A 15,927-nucleotide genomic window follows, 5' to 3' on the forward strand; every position below is an offset into this window, starting at 1 on the left:
ATAAAAAGGAATGAAATTGGGTCATTTGTAGAGATGTGGATGGATCCAGAGACTGTCATACAGAGTGAAGTAAGTCAGAAAGAGAAAAACAAATATCGTATATTAACACATATATGTGGAACTTAGAAAAATGGTACAGATGAACCGGTTTGCAGGGCAGAAATTGAGACACAGATGTAGAGAACAAACATATGGACACCAAGGGGGGAAAGTGGCAGGGAGTGGGGGTGAGGGTGTGAGAATTGGGAGATTGTGATTGACATGTACACACTGATGTGTATAAAACTGATGACTAATAAGAACCTGCTGTATAAAAAAAAAGAACATTAGAAGACGAAATTTTAAAGATTGCAGGAGTGAATAAACATTTGACAATCACTTAGTTGATAATGGAAAAAGGGAAATGTTAAAAATTCAAAAAGAAATAAAGAGATTAAAATGAAAAAAAAGGATTAGTAGCTCAAAGTGGTTCATTAAAATATTAATATAAACCACATCTAATATTATACTTGATGATGAAAGACTGACACGTTCCCTTAAAATCAGGAAGAAGACAAAGATGTCCACTTTCACTACTTTTTTTCAGTATTGTACTGGATGTTCCATTTAGGATGTTAGAAAATAAAAAAAGGAATAAAAAGCAACCAGGTAGAAAAGAAAGAAGTAAAACTATCTCTGTTTGCAGATGATATGACCTTATATACAGACAATCCTAAGGAATCCACTAAAAACTACTAGAATTAATAAACGAGTTCAGCAGGGTCCTAGGATACAAGATCAACATGCAGAAATCAACTGTATTTCTGTACATCTGCAATGAACAATCTGAAAATGAAATTAAGAAAATAGTTCGATTTCCAATGGCATCAAAAAAGTTAAAATACTCAGGAACCAATTTAACAAAAGAAGTGCAAGACTTGTACACCAAAACTACAAAATATTGAAAGAAATTAAAGAAGATCTTAATGACTGGAAAAACATCCCATGCTCATGAATCAAAAGATCTGATGTTGTTAAGATGGCATTACTCCAAATTGCTACACAGATCCAAAGAAATTTCTATCAGCATCCTTTTTTGCAGAAATTGGTGAGTTGATCCTAACATTCATATGGAAATGCAAGGGACTTAGGATAGCCAAAACGATCTTGAAAAAGAAGAACAAAGTTGGAGGAATCATACTTCCTAATTTCAAAACCTAGTAAAAAGCTACAGTAATCAAAATAGTGTGGTAATAGCATAAGGATAGACACATAGATCAATGGAATAGAATTGAGTGTCCAGAAATAAACCTTCTCATTTTTTGGTTAACTGATTTTTAGCAAGGGTGCAAGACCATTCGATGAGGAAAAAATAGTCTTTTCAACAAAAGGTTCTCAGACAACTGGATATCCACATATAAATAAACAAATTTGGACCCTGCTCTCATACCATATGCAAAAAATTAACTCACAATGGATAACAGGCCTAAACATAAGAGCTAAAACTGTAAAACTCTTAGAAGAAAACATAGGAGTGTATCTTCATGACCTTGGATTACGCAATGGTGCCTTAGCCATGACACCAGAAGCATAAGTGACACAAGAAAAAAATAGGTAAATTAGACTTATTCAAAATTTTTAAAATTTGTGCTTCAAAGGACAGTATCAAGAAAGTGAAAAGGCACCCCCCATTTCTTGGCAGAGATGGGGCTTGCGGTCCTGGTCTCCGTAATGCAAGGAGTAGAGGGAAAGAGGTAAGGCTCTGGCCCCCTTGGCATAATGTCTTCGGTACCGGCGGCTTCTAGTCTGCCAGTTCTATCCTCAAGAGCCAGGACATGGGGAAAAAAGAAACAGAAAAAATATAAATAAATAAATAAAAATAAACGAATAAATAAGAAAGTGAAAAGACAACCCACAAAATATTTGCAAATCATATATCTGATAAGGGATTTGTATTTAGGATATATAAAGAATCTAACAACTCAAAAATAAGAAGAAAAATAACTCAGTGAAAATTTGGCAAAAGACTTGAATAGACATTTTTTCAAAGAACAAGTGCAAATGGCCAATAAGACATGAAAATATGCTCAGCATTATTACTCATTAGGGCAATGCAAATGAAAACCACAATGAAATTGCTGAAAGGTACCGAGCTTCTTTTGGAGATGACAAAAATGTTCCAAAACTGATTGTAGTGATGGTTGCACAACTGTGAATGTACTAAAACCCATGGAATTGTACACTTCAAATGGGTGAATTGTATGCAGGTGAATTATATCTTAATAAAGCCATCGCCGAAAACCCACAATGAGATGCCACTTTACACCTACTAGGATGACTAAAATAGAAAAGACAGACAATAACAAACGATGACAAGTATGTCAAAACATTGCAACCCTCATACGTGGCTGGTGGGTTCATAAAGTGATGCAGTCACTTTGAAAGTTCCTCAAAATACTAAACATAGAGTTACCGTATGACCCAGCAATTCCCCTCCTCGGTATATACCCAAGAGAAATGAAAACATAGTCCACACAAAAACCTGTACATGAATATTCATAGAAGCATTATTCACAATAGCTAAAAAGTGGAAACAATCTAATTGTGCATGAACTGATGAATGAATAAGCAGAATGTGGTATATCCATACAATGGAATAATATTTGACCATCAAAAGAAATGAAGTCCTGATACATACTACACTACAGATGAATTTTGAAACCATCATGCTAAGTAAAAGAGGTCAGACGTAAAAGACCACATATTGTGTGATTACATTTATAAGAAATGCCCAGAATAAGCAAATCCATAGAGACAGAATGTAGATTAGTGGTTTTCAGGGACTGGAGGGATGGGGGAAATAGGCAGTGACTACTAAGAGGCACAGGGTTTTTTTTTGGAGTGATGAAAATATCCTAAAATTAGATAGTGTTGGTTGTACAACACTATGAATATTCTGAAAACCACTGAATTGCACACTTTAAAAGTGCAAATTTTATGTGAATTATATATGAATAAATATCAAATTATATATCAATAAATTATATATCAATAAACCTATTATTAAAGTTTTTTAAACAAATCATTAATATGGTAATGTGATACCATAAATCAGAATAGCATTATAAAGTCAAATAGTGAACAGGACTCTAGTGAAAATATAGAGTATGACTCTGTGTGTTATAGAATAAGCGTCTGAAAATACGATTAAATTGCACAAGTAAGTAAAAGATAACAGTGCAAATAGCAAAAGGGATGATGAGTATCTGAAAATTGGATATTACTGGGCTAGCAAGTTATTCATATCTATTCCTCAGTGTATTATTTATTTATGAATAATTATTTATTATGAACTTGTTCATATATGAGCATAAAGCCACCCTTGATTTTTTATTGTCATTTTCAAACAAAAGTGACCAGCCTAGTAAAGAAATAATATTTTTCTAGAATAAGAACAAAACAATACTTTCCAAATTGAAGAATTTTGATTCTAAAGGCAGACAGAAAATATCAAAACTATAGCAACATCATTGCTATAGTAACGAAATCTACCTTTCTTCAGCAAAATAAGGCTGTAAATCATTCTATTGCCAAATAGGTATAAATCCAATTACAAAGCTAATGACACATTTTATGCTTGAAAGTGAACAAAAGTCCTTTATAAAGTCTAGGCAATTGCAAAAATTCAATGGCATACAATGTGAAAGAGCAATTACTATCATGGGTGCATCCTGGAAGCTATTTCCCATTCCATAGGAAGGAAACGGCTGATATGCTATGTACAAATCAGCCCTTGACATACATGTGCTACATATAGGAGGGGAAAACGCTCCATGACATTTAATTCTATTTATCACTACAGATGCATGCTATGGGAGAAGAAATTTTTCATCTACAAAAATTATTTTCTGAGAAAATATATGCTGGAGTCGGTACTGATGGAAACCTGGCCATATGTTTAGCAAAGAAAGGTTGCACTTGAATGCCAATCTCTGCTTCATTCCTAGAGAACGATTAGCAGACAGCATGCACCCTGACCTTGAATCAAGGATGAAGGAAAGAGTGAAGATCACAAATATGCTCAGGTCACAACCACTGAGTGAATGTCTTTTTAGTGAGAAGAAACAAGATTCTGCTTTTCTAAGTGGAGACATGTTGTCTGCTGAAGAAAGTCACTCCCACACATTTTTTTAAATAAAGGAAGGGATTTTTGGTATTTCTTCGTGACACTCATAATGCCTGCAGAGACATTTCTCTATTTTCAAGTGGATTATCTCGGCTCTGTGTTCACAGTCTCTCATGGCCTGAACCTGTCACTTCAAGACGGATATAGCAACAAGTTTTAAAAGTTGAAAATAAACCAGCAGAATTTCTTAAGAAGATATAAACAAGCTGAATTAATTATTTGTTGCTACATAACAACTTATCCCCAAACTCAGCAGTATAAAACAACAAACATTTATGATCTCACAGTTTCTGTGGGGCAAGAATCTGGGTGCAGGTTAGCTGGGTGCCTCTGGCTCAGGGTTCCTCACAAGGCAGTGGTCAGGCTGTTGGCTGGAGCTGCAGTTGTCTCAAGGCTCGACTGGAGAAGGATCCATTTCCAAGCTCACTTGGGCGGCTGTTGGCAGGACTCAGTCATCCCTGGCTGTTGGCTGGAGATGTCAGTTCGTCCACTGCCACGTGCCCCTCCACCCACCCCGAGGCCATCTCACAACATGGCAGCTGGCTTCCCTCAGAGTAAGTAAGAGAGTAAGAGGAGGCCAGCAAGACAGAAGCCACAGTCTTTTTGTAACCTAATCTCGGAAGTGACATCCATCCCTTCTGCCCTAATCTATTTGTTAGAAATGAGTCAGTAGGTCCTGCTCATGCACCAGGAGAGGAGATTACACACAGGTATGGAGACCAGGAGGTAGGGATCATTAGGGCCCTCTCAGAGGCTGCCTGCCACAGTATCCATATACTTCGTGGGTGTGGTTTTACTTGGACCAGGTGTCACGCAATTCACCAGGTCTTGATCAGTGAAGCTCTCTACTCCTCCATTTGGCATGGGCTGAATTCTCAGTGTTCTGTGATCCAGGAGGCCAAACTTGACCAGCCATGTCAGTTGCTGAAGATGGGTGTAAGGTCTGAATCAAAACCTCATTTAGAAGTCCAGTGTCTGTGGGTACACGTGTTTTATAGAGCTGGTGGGTATTCCCCCGCCCCCTTCAGCTGGCATGGCTGTTGGGTGGGAGAGGTCTAAACCTATTGTTCTTCCTTCCTATGGCAGGAATGAAGGTTGTCTTCAGTTAGCATGCCATTTCAGCTGGGATAGATAGAGAAATGGATTCATCCTAGTTCCTCAAATAGAGCTGCTCTGACCTGACTGAAACAGCAATAGAGTGGGTTTGACCTGAGAGGATTCTCCATCGTTATGGATTGGGAGTAGGCTTTCAAACTTTAGGCAATTTTTTGTTTCGGCCAGTCAACCCAAATAAGAGTGGCTTGAATTAGGGCAGTGAGTCTTTTATTGATCTGCTTTACCAGGGATGAGTGACTGTTGGTCATCCTCCAATCTCCATTTTCCTCTTTGTCCTTAGTAACAAAATCTCAATTATTAGCCGGGCACATAGCTGCCAGGAGAAAGGACAACAATGGTCAGTTTTCTTGCAGTCAGATGTGGTCATGTGACTGTGTTCTGGCCAATGAAATAGAAGCATAGTTGGTATAAGCAGTATAAGTAGATGGTGTGAGCAAGTTTGAGGAAGTGGCCCTACAGGAAAGCAGTATACCCTTCTATAGCCTTTTTCCTTTATGTTAGCTAGAATATGCATGTAATGACTGAAACTCTAGCAATCATATTGAGTTAACCTTGGGAGTAGAAGCTATGCAGGATGAAACAACCTGAAAGAAGGACACTGGCAGACCACATCAATCCTGGAATGACTATCTTTGGATTTCTTATATGTGAAAGAGAAATAAATTTGCATTTTTGTTTGAGCCATGTCTTGATTTTTCTGTTACTCCTAACTGAATCTAATCCTAACTACAGATGTGGCTTTGTCCAAGTGCAGATCCTAAATGTATGCAATTCACCTCTAGTCTTGCTATGACCTGAGCTGCCCCACTACTTCCTACTTCTCTTCTAGAGGGCAGGTATTGTTTCTAAGTATAGGGCAAAAAGCTATAGCAAACGTTGCCAGGTTCCCACTGGTAATGGGTGAGGACCTAGGATGGGCTGACTGGCTGTATCCAGATTATGGGGCAATCTGCAGTGAGCTGAATGTACATGTTGAACCACAGGGGTGGGGCTACATCAAGGCAGGGGCTAGTCCTTGGGGTTCTCTTCGGGTAGCAGGACTAGCAGGAGGCTGTGGGACCCTGAGCTCTCCTGCCATCTGCTATGGGTGTTGCCTAAGTCCAAAGGCCTGACAGGTTTACAATCTGTAGGTCAAGTCCCTGTCTAACTCAGATATGCAGAGCCAGCAGGTACCTTTAAGAACAAGGGGTGGGAGTTGCCAGGGACAAGGAAGTACAGATAAAAGATAAGCAGAGCTGTCTTCTGAAAGTAGGCAGGGAATAGACACAGACAAAAAATCCATATCAAGCACCAACGTGCACAGTGTTTGCGCTGTGTGTGCAATGCCAGCCAGAGGGCCCTGGGAAACAAAGGCCGTGTCTGTTTTCCTTTCACGGCCTCTGCTCTACGGTATCAATGACCTTCTCCAGTGAAACCCACACCCAGGCTTATGCCAGGGCTATGCTCAGCTCTCACTCTCCTTTTCACGGCATACCAAGAAATAACTTGCCTCAGGACACACACAGGGGATGTTTCTGGGGCATTTTGTGCCGATGAGAGCAGTGGAGAATCCAAAGTATCCACCAGTTTCTTAGGCTCAAAGTATTCCTATTGTAATCACCTTAAGGAACAGGAGAGTTTCAGCAAATTTATAACCTACTGTCAAAATTCTGGACCATGCACATTTTTCTGAATGCTTCTGAACTAAATTTAACTTTAGTTTGATAAACTTACTCCATTATCTTCAGGCTGTTCTATCTTGGTATGCCCTGGCCCAAGAATGCCTCTTGTTCAAAATCCATTACCAGTGCCAATTATTTTAAAATACATTTCCCAAAATCAGGCAAAGGGACCTTCACTGGTCCAGAAGGTGTCAGTGTGGGAGGCTCCGTGTGGAATACAAAGTGTTTGGGTCCTCAAGTCAGGCAGACCTGCACTGAGATCAAGACCCTCACACTGGAGTCCAAAGATACTATCTGTAGTTGTGGAACAAGAAAGGAAGGAGTACATCCATTACTTAGAGTTACAAGATGACCAGCTGAAGAACTAAAAATATTGATAAAACCTTACCGGGAAGCAGTTTGGGAGATGAAAGGGAAATGCTGTTAGTGCACTAGAGCCTTTTCTCTCACAGCAGGAGGTCAATTGATAAATAAGGAAATGATATTTCTGCACTGTTGGTGGAAATGAAAATTGGTGTGGCCACTATGGAAAGCAGTATGAAGGCTCCTTAAAAAAATAAAAGTCGAGTTATCATATGATCCTGGAATCCCACTCCTGGGCTTATATCCAGAGAAAACTCTAATTTAAAAAGATACATGCACCCTAGTGTTTACAGCAGCACTATTTACAATAGCCAAGACATGGAAGCTACATAGATGTCCATTGACAGATGAATGGATAAAGAAGATGTGGTATATATATGTGTGTGTGTATATATATGTATATATATATGGTGTGTATATATATATGTATGTATATATATGTATATATATATATGGTGTGTGTATATATATATATATTGGAATATTACTCAGCCATAAAAAAGAATGAAATAGTGCCATTTGCAGCAACATGGATGGACCTAGAGATTATCATACTAACTGAAGTAAGTCAAACAGAGAAAGGCAAATATATGATATCACTTATATGTGGAATCTAACATATGATACAAATGAACTTATTTACAAAACAGAAACAGACTCACAGACATAGAAAACTAACTTACGGTCACCAAAGGGGAAAGGGGGGTGGGATAAATTAGGAGTTTGGGATTGGCAGATGCAAGCTACTGTGTATAAAATAGACGAACAATAAGATCCTACCATATAGCACAGGGTACTATATTCAATATCTTATAATAAACTGCAATGGAAAATAATTTTAAAAAGGAAATAATGATATTTTTTCAACACATGTTTTTCAACACGTTTATGATGTGCCAAGCACTGTTCTAGGTATCAAGGATACAAACATAAAATACTAAACTAAAAAAAGCCACTGTACTCATTATTCTACTAATAAGCCTATTGGTTAAAGGTGGAGACATTAAGATGACTACCAGAAGAAACAGTAAAAGTCTGAAAAGAGTTCCTTTGGGGAGTGGATTTAGGATATGTATATACACACACTGTCTTAGATATAAAAATTTTTAAATTATCAACAAAATATTCTACTACCTACTAGCTATATATCCTTGAATAGATTAAATCCCCTGGGCCTCTGTTCTTTTGTCCGGAAATTGGGAATAATGACTATTTATTACAGGAGTACCTGGCATAAAGTAGGCATGAAAATGTCAGTCCCTCCGCTCTGTCTCCCATGTAATATTTTGTAGCTCAAGGTCTTCAGGCGGAGAAGTGACATCCGTTCTTGGGTTTGACTGTCCTGAGCAAGTCACAGGACTTTTCTTTGCCTGCTTCTGTCCATCTGACACAAAGCTGCTCATCTCAAATTTCTCTGAGTGCTACAAGAACAGCATGTACACTGGTGAAAACTGAGCATTGTGAAAGAACACTGACCAAGTATTAACATGGTTTCCATTTGGGTGATACTGTGCAGTTATTCGTGTCATGTTTACTGCTCACTTATGGAGAGCTAAGGTAAATCCACTATCCTGACCAGTATTATTGCCTCAGAACTTTCACAATTGGCTACTTTAATCCCTGAGGCACTGAGCGCCTCATGATGTAAGGGAGAGAACAATTGTGAATGAGAGAGTGAGAGAGAGAGATCACTGTGTGAGATCAGGATGTAATTAGTAGAAAAACACTAAAGATGTCGGCACGACAGAGCAAGGACGATTGCTGACATCCAAGCTGGCCGTAAAGGGGAAAGTGTACATATATGATCCTCTGTGTGCCTACACATATCCAAATACGCAGGGGGATGTGCCTGCAGGTTCTGTGATGTGTCAGTGGGTGGGGTGGGGCAGGTGGGGGAGAGTAGGTTAGGGGTGGGGTGCAGGCAGCAATGTGCTGGTAAAGGTCTAACAGCCCGTCCTGGGGAGGAGAGCCCTGATTTGTAACAGTTGCCAATTTCAGTGGTGTAAATGCTCCCAATGAGGCCAATTCCAATGTACCAAGTTGAAGTCACTGAACGCAGAGTTGAGAAGAAAAGCGCAGAGGCAGCTCTTACTGGTCGGTACTAGCAGTTCCACCACGTTGCTGGCTGCAGGTTTCCAGCACCATTCTCTTTCAGAAATAGAAACAACTCCTTACACTCATCTGCTTCTAAATTTGGGGATATTGCTTTAACTTTTATTCCAAAATCCAATCCATAAGTCCCAAACAGAATTGTTCATTCAACCCTGGTTGATTATTTAATCCTTTGTAAACTTCATGGCTTATCCCGGCTCACAGGAATTCTGGAACCAGAGTTTTGTTTGGTTGGTTTTTTCCTCCGAAATCTACACAATGGTTGGCAAGACCATTTGTTTATTCAGAAAGCAGCCAACAGGATGCTACAGGCTTGTTAGTTCACCTAAAGATTTGGTAAATTTCTACTGGCCAAGGAAAGCTCTGAGCAGGCAAGAGGGAGCCCCCTCACTTCTGGTGCCCTCACAGTTACAATTCTTTGGAAATTAAGTTGCTGTCTGATTCTTTGGCACACGTATGAATCGCTTCCTCATCCCACAGAAAACTCTGGTTAGTCTCCAGGGACTTTGAAACTCTCCCCCACCTCCTTCCTCCCTGACATCCTGTATCCTGGAGCCAGACAGGGCTAGATCCAAGCCCTATGGGGCCTAATGTTTATATACTCAGGGGTCTTCTTTAAGGAAAAGAATTACAAATATAAAGCTACTGATGTCAGGGCCTTTAGAATGAGCCTGTGCAAATGAAGGTCTCCAGAAGAAGCATCATTAGCTTCCAGTAAATATGCCCCTGGAGCCAGACTACACTCAGAAGGATATTGGATGTTTGCCTGATGTTGGTGAGCGGTGGAATGTCTGCATTTTTTTTCCTTTTGGTTGAGGAGGAAGCTCCAGACCCCTGCTTCTGTTTAAAACTCTGCCTTCGAGCCTGACACTGGAAGACATTATCCAATTTCTTCTTAGGAAGCCATTTTATTCTGCATCATTCCTGCTGTATCACATGGCTACTTCCCCACTGCTTGATACAGAATACGCCAGTTATGCCTGTAACAGGCAGAGATCTGCTCCATTGGTCCAAGGAAATATCTTCTCCAACCCCTAGCAGTCTAACTTCAGAATCACTGTGGATAAGAAGGGACCTCTAGTGGTCAATCTCAAAGGTCACATCACTGCGACCTTCTACCTATCTGAAAGGTGTTCTGACCTGTCAACTCTGGGTTGCCAGTCTAAGAAGTGGAGGAAGGAAAATATAGGATAGTTAAGAGGAATTTTGCATTTTGATATAGGTAGGTTGTGGAGGGTAAGATGGCTTCCACTGCATGGCATGTAGAAGATGTAGTGGATGTTTTTCTGTATACTTGCACTCAAAATCTATTCATCTCCTAGCATGATTGGACCCAGTGCTGTGCCAGGGAATGAAGGGATATAAGGGAAGCAGAAATGTGATTTCAGCCCAAAGTAATAGATGTTCTGCATTTTGAAAGCAGAACGTAGTACTGTGAAAGAGTATGTTTTATTTTTTTATTTTATTTTTTAAAAATTTTTTGGCTTCGTTGGGTCTTTGTTGCTGGGCGCAGGCTTCCCCTAGTTGCGCCGAGCGGGAGCTTCTCTTCGTTGCACTGCAAGGGCTTCTTATTGCGGTGGCTTCTCTTGCTGTGGAGCACGGGCTCTAGGCGCGTGGACTTCAGAAGTTGTAGCACGCAGGCTCAGCAGTTGTGGCTCGCGGGCTTAGTTGCTCCGCGGCATGTGGGCTTCCCCGACCAGGGATCAAACCCATATCCCCTGCAATGGCAGGTGGATTCTTAACCACTGCGCCAGCAGGGAAGTCCCTGAAAAAGTATATTTTAATATTTTATTAAAATCTTGACTCTTGAGAAGCTAATTGAAAAAGCAGAGACGACTTCCCCAGAAAAATACCCACATGCACTCGCACATGCACACGTTTTGGCCTAAAATTCAGGGATTTTACTGACACTCTAAAATTCATCCCTAGTGGTTCAAGAAGCCAAGTTAAGAAACTCTGAAGTAAGGCATTTGGAAAAGGATACAGTGTGGCAGCGAGGAATCCTGAATGGATTCTAACCCTGTGTCACTTTGAACAAGTCGCTTTACCTCTCTGAACTTCACTTCCTCACCTATTAAAAAACAGGAGGATTAGACAGAAGTAGAGTTGCCAGATAAAAGACAGAACACCTAGTTAAATCTGAATTTCACATAAATAAAGGTTTTTTTAGTATAAGTATATTCCAAATATTGGCTTTGTCATAAATTAACAGATAGTAGGTGCACAGGACATAGTTATACTAAAAAATTATTTGTTACTTATCTGAAATTCACATTTAATGGGTGTCTTGTATTTTTATTTGCTAAATCTGGCAACCCTAGACAGGTGGCCTTTCAGGTCTTGATCTAAGGTCTAGGATTTTGGGGGATGAAGGAATCCTAATGGAGGATGGGAAGTTAGAGGATCATTAACTACTGTTTACAAGCTGGAAATTCTGAAGTTCCATGACCAATTTTAAGCAGTTTAGTCGATACTATGTCGGATTCTAGATAGAAAGGCACCACACTGGGTCCCTGCATTGCTCAAAGAACCACTCTGTCATTGCAAGGCCGTGACTACCAGATTTCTAATTTTTCTTTTACATTAAAACCCTCAGTTGTATTTCCAGTGACCTGGCCAGATGACCCTGATGGCCTGTGACCCTCCACCCATTTGCTGAGCTGCTGCCTCTGTCACATCAAGCTTGGTGACAGCAGATGTGAAGGCTGCAGCTCAAAGGCCTTTGGGGATGGCACTTGTCAGCAGTCAGCTGTGCTGCCCATGGGGTCTTTCCTCCTGGTTGTCTGTTTCCCTCCCTGTTCTTCATTCCCACACAGCAGGAAGTACTGTGAGGTCTGTGCACCAGCAGAGTCATTTTCCCACGGGGCAGCCCTGTGTACACATTCTCTTCTGGGACAGAGCACCCAATTTACCTCCGAGTAGGCATCCTCCCCATCTTTCCCCCCCCCTTCCTTTTCTCCTTCCTTCCTTCCTTCCCTCCTTCCTTCCTTTCACTACTGTTTCCTGAGTACCCACCATGCACTAGGCACTGTGCTAGGCACTTACCCTGAGCTGAGGGGCTTCTACCTTCATCACCCTCATCAATAATTAGTCCCATAGTCCATGGTTCTCAAAATGAGACCCCTGAACCACCATGTCAGTCACCTGGGAGTTTGTTAAAGATGAGATTCCTGATGAAGGAAAGGTGCCCAGAGATTCCACAGGTGCTTCTTGGGCTCACTTAAATCAGATGGCCATGGCTGCCAGTTCTTGGACCCCCTCCTCTGCCCAGAAGTACATGGGCCTGATGTGGAGCAGACTGTTTCTACTCCCAGGAATTTCCGCATTTGAGGCTGCCTGTCTTCTCTCCCTCTGGGCCTGAGCCACTTGTGGAGGACGTGGAGTATTGGACTCTGTTAATACTCCAACCAGCCAAACTACTTAGGCTTAATGGTTAACTACTGGGCTTAACTACTTATGGCAAAATGGTTTCCTCTCTCTGTCGGTCCTAGGAAAGAGGAATGTTCCAGGGACAACTTATATGGTCTTGGACAAATCACGTCACTTCTTTGACTCTCCGGAAGGGGTGCCATGATAACGTTTTTTAATCAGAAAGTGCACTCTAACTGGCTCCTATCATTGTTACCCCTCTAGAATGTAAGACGCTTGAAGACCAGGAGCTTCGTTTTGCTCATCTTTGTATCTCCCAGGGTACCAACCTAATGTTGTGGAGTTAAGGGAGCACCATTCGTTTTATAGACATTATCCATTGTAGAGTTATTAAAACAGTTCTCCACAGATGGCAGGAGAGTGATTTGAAAAGCCAAGTCTTACTAATTCATGACAAAGATACCATCTTGGTTTGGATGGTACTGGCAACCCCATTGCTCAGAGTACTCAGCACATAGCAGACACTCAATAAATACTAAATACTTTTCCTCAACATTTTATTTATGAAAATGTCAAACATACAGAAGAGTTGAAAGACTAGTACAATGAATATCTATAGACCACTACCTAGACTCTAGATTCAGTAAATGTTAATATTTTGCTGTATTTGCTTTGTGAGTGTGTTTATTTATTTTTGCTGAAGCGTTTGAAAGTTAGTTGCAATCATTGTGACACATAAATATTTCAGCAGGCATCTGTTAAGAATCAGGACATTCTCTTATATAACAACAATACCATTATCACACCTAAGAGTAATTAACCATTATTTCCTAACCACCTAATACCCACTTGTAGAAGTTGATGTTGGTGCCCTACTCACATTCCCTTGGCCTGCCTAGAGGTCACCTGCAAACAATTCCCGTATAGCCAATGACTTCCTGAGGGTCTGCCTGGACATGCACAGCCAGACCAAGAGAGTGCACTCTGCCTTCACAGGGTGGGCTAGAAGTGCTGGGGAGTCAACACCCCAAGGGTGCCCCTTAATCAATGATGGAGGAAAGTTGGTAGATAGATACTCAAGCTTCCTTCCCCCGCATCAGTTGATTCTGAGGTGTGTTCCACAGAGCTTGTCAAAGGGTCCACAGCAACAGTCGCCCATAGTAACCTGTTCATTAACACATCCTTTATTAGTTTTCCTTCCTTCCCTATCTCACTTCCTTACAGTGCTTCCTGAGATCACCTTTAAATAAACTACTTGCACGCCAAGTTTTATCTTCAGGTCTGCTTTGGAGGGACCCAGAACCAAGACATCAATCCTCTGCTAAGTTCATTTTCAAATGAGAGCAAGGGCTTCCCTGGTGGCACAGTGGTTAAGAATCTGCCTGCCAATGCAGGGGACATGGGTTCAAGCCCTGGTCTGGGAAGATACCACATGCCATGGAGCAACTAAGCCTGTGAGCCACAACTACTGAGCCCGTGTGCCACAACTACTGAAGCCCGTGAGCCTAGAGCCCATGCTGCACAACCAGAGAAGCCACCGCAATGAGAAGCCCGTGCACCGCAAAGAAGAGTAGCCCCTGCTCGCTGCAACTAGAGAAAGCCCACACGCAGCAACAGACCCAACACAGCCAAAAATAAATAAATAAATGTAAAAATCTTTAAAATGATAGCAAAACACAGTGCCCTTAGATCCATACAGAAGCAAACTCAAAACCTGCTTAGATGGTGCTTGCAACCCAGTCAACAGAAAATGCTCTTAGTTATGATTCTTACTGGAACAATGCTAGAGTGAGGCTGTGTTTCTTTATTATGCCCTGCCCAGCCTATATTAATAATAATAATAGCTATTGCTTAATAAGAACTTACTGTGTGGCTGCTTCACATGCTTTATTTCATTTAATCCTCAAGTGACCTTGTAGGGAGGGCACTATTATTATTCCCATTGTATTGATGAAGAACCTGAGGACCCTCGAAGTAAAATAACTTTATGAAGTCATACAGCTAGCAAGCAGCAGATCTCTGGTGTTCTTAACCAATGTATTAAAATGTACAGATGACCATAAATATTTTTTTATTCTATGCTTTTTTTTTTTTTTTTTGCGGTACGCGGGCCTCTCACTGTTTGTGGCCTCTTCCGTTGCAGAGCACAGGCTCCAGACGCGCAGGCTCAGCGGCCATGGCTCATGGGCCCAGCCGCTCTGCGGCACGTGGGATCTTCCCGGACCGGGGCACAAACCCGTGTCTCCTGCATCGGCAGGCAGACTCTCAACCACTGCGCCACCAGGGAAGCCCTATTCTATTCTTGTATGAACGGGAACAATAGTACTTGCCAGATAAAAATTCATGTTGCAACAACACCATAAACATGTATTTTAAAAAATCTCTTTTATCGAAGTGTAGTTGACTTACAATGTTGTGTTAATTTCTGCTGTACAGCAAAGTGATTCAGTTATACATATATATACATTCTTTTTCATATTCTTTTCCATTATGGTTTATCACAGGATATTGTACATAGTTCCCTGTGCTACACAGTAGGACCGTGTTGTTTATCCACTAACCCTAAACTCCCAGTCCATTCCTCTGCCTCTCTCCTCCTGCTTGGCAACCACAGTCTCTTCTCTATGTCTGTGAGTTTGTTTCTGTTTCGTAGATAAGTTCATTTGTGTCATATTTTAGATTCCATATATAAGTGATACCATAAACATATGTATTTTTAACCAATTAAAAATGTTATCTTCATTATTCAACATAGTTTTGGAAGTCCTAGCCATGGCAATCAGAGAAGAAAAAGAAATAAAAGGAATACAAATTGGAAAAGAAGAAGTAAAACTGGCACTGTTTGCAGATGGCATGATACTATACATAGAGAATCCTAAAGACGCCACCAGAAAACTACTAGAGCTAATCAAAGAATTTGGTAAAGTTGCAGGATACAAAATTAATGCACAGAAATCTCTTGCATTCCTATACACTAATGATGAAAAATCTGAAAAAGAAATTAAGGAAACACTCCCATTTACCATTGCAACAAGAAGAATAAAATACCTAGGATTAACCTACTTAGAGAGACAAAAGACCTGTATGCAGAAAACTATAAGACACTGATGAAAGAAATTAAAGATGATACCAACAGATGGA

At 40.7% G+C, this 15,927-nt stretch overlaps 1 long non-coding RNA gene and 1 other non-coding gene across 5 annotated transcripts; one reads left to right on the forward strand and one right to left on the reverse strand.

Annotated features, from left to right (window-relative positions):
* Positions 1 to 1,590: 1,590 nt before the first annotated feature.
* LOC114487744 (uncharacterized) lies at positions 1,591 to 8,688 on the reverse strand. 4 transcript variants are annotated; one of them, XR_003683094.2, is made up of 5 exons: positions 8,534 to 8,687; positions 7,331 to 7,489; positions 6,995 to 7,236; positions 4,451 to 5,594; positions 1,591 to 1,794 (listed from the first exon to the last, which is right to left on the reverse strand). It is a non-coding gene; the product is annotated as an uncharacterized lncRNA (long non-coding RNA). The 4 variants fall into 4 exon arrangements; XR_003683092.2 differs by having other exon boundaries at positions 6,995 to 7,489; positions 8,534 to 8,688; XR_003683095.2 differs by lacking the exon at positions 6,995 to 7,236 and having other exon boundaries at positions 8,534 to 8,685.
* LOC112066050 (small nucleolar RNA SNORA57) lies at positions 1,665 to 1,818 on the forward strand. Its single transcript, XR_002892409.1, has one exon. It is a non-coding gene; the product is annotated as a small nucleolar RNA SNORA57 (small nucleolar RNA).
* Positions 8,689 to 15,927: the final 7,239 nt, after the last annotated feature.

This window comes from Physeter macrocephalus, chromosome 14, assembly GCF_002837175.3.
Source record: "Physeter macrocephalus isolate SW-GA chromosome 14, ASM283717v5, whole genome shotgun sequence".
NCBI lineage: Eukaryota > Metazoa > Chordata > Mammalia > Artiodactyla > Physeteridae > Physeter > Physeter macrocephalus.